The 1,261-nt window shown below is 40.1% G+C and overlaps 1 protein-coding gene across 3 annotated transcripts in view; it reads right to left on the bottom strand.

Moving 5' to 3' along the window:
• The window catches only part of raph1a (Ras association (RalGDS/AF-6) and pleckstrin homology domains 1a), a 66,958-nt gene that overhangs the window by 15,190 nt on the left and 50,507 nt on the right, over positions 1-1,261 (bottom strand). The window lies entirely within an intron of this gene.

Below are 1,261 nucleotides of genomic sequence, written 5' to 3'. Positions count from 1 at the left end.
TTTTTAAATAAACTCTTTCTAGCAAGTACTTTATCCAGCTTTAGGGTCAAGCATATCATCCCACTGAGACACGTTGTCCCTGAAGTCTGAATAGCACGGAGAACAGAGATCACCTTTACATATATTCAGTGCCACAACACCCATGAGTGAGACCAGGGGTTACATGAATCAGTAAGCTACATATTGTTTCTCACCTGTGTTTTAAAACGCAAACAAATGTTTGTGTGTTGGTTTATAAATTATTTGACTGGTCAATTGTTTTTATAAATATTACTGTGTGTATAAATGTATAAAAACACAACTTGGATTTAGTTGCATTCTAGTCTTGGTGTCACATAATTTATGCAACAGAGACTCCTCTCTCACGCTGTTATTAATCAAAATATATTTTAGGTATTCAGCATGTGCAAGTTGCACGCATTACAGCACATTCTGTTTTGCAAAGTGAACACCTCTTTATGTGTAAAAAATGGCATATTTATGGCTTCTGTTCATCGTTTACACATCTGGCCCATAATATTTTAACACCTACCAACCAATGAAGTATTTCTCACGTCCACAGTATAAATGAGGTTCAAGATCCCAAGTAAAAACGGGCATTTTCATGGTTATATTTTCATCGTCTTATCGTCTGTGTGTGTGTGTGTGTGTGTGACATACAGAGATTGAAAACAAAACGTCCACTGTCACCTTTGTGCAAAATCAACATACAGGTAGCTGGAGTTCTGTCTTTGTGTAATAAATCCAGGTTAGTAATCCAGTCTCCCTCCCTCCCTCCGGGATTGGGACTTAACATGCAGTGGTCATTATGTTGAGTGCTGTGTGTGTGTGTGTGTGTGTGTGTGTGTGTGTTGACCACAGCTGTCATTGACCAGATTTCAATGTGGAGTAACACTGACCTGACCCAGAAAACTGAGTCCGCTGGACACGTGCCAGGACTCAGGCACATGCACATAGTCTGACACACAAATATGCACAACACATATTTCTGTAGAATCTTTCTTTCTACTGTGTTTGAGATCCAGTCCCACCTTTTTAACCTGGGCCTCCTTGATCTTCTCCAGGGCGACTCTGATATTGTCTGCCTTCAACTTGGCAGCCTGCTCCTCCTGTGCGTGCATACACACACATTGACGATGCCAACACAAATTATACACCAGTCAGTCAATACAAACCAATAGTTTTGACACATTTCTATAACACCCGCTCTCCCTCAATCCATATTAAAGACACACATGCTTAATAAAATTCACTCTTGTCC

Source organism: Micropterus dolomieu, linkage group LG07 (assembly GCF_021292245.1).
Source record: "Micropterus dolomieu isolate WLL.071019.BEF.003 ecotype Adirondacks linkage group LG07, ASM2129224v1, whole genome shotgun sequence".
Classification (NCBI taxonomy): Eukaryota; Metazoa; Chordata; class Actinopteri; order Centrarchiformes; family Centrarchidae; genus Micropterus; species Micropterus dolomieu.
Note: the sequence above shows the minus strand (reverse complement) of the source record. Positions and strands in the feature narration are given on the sequence as shown.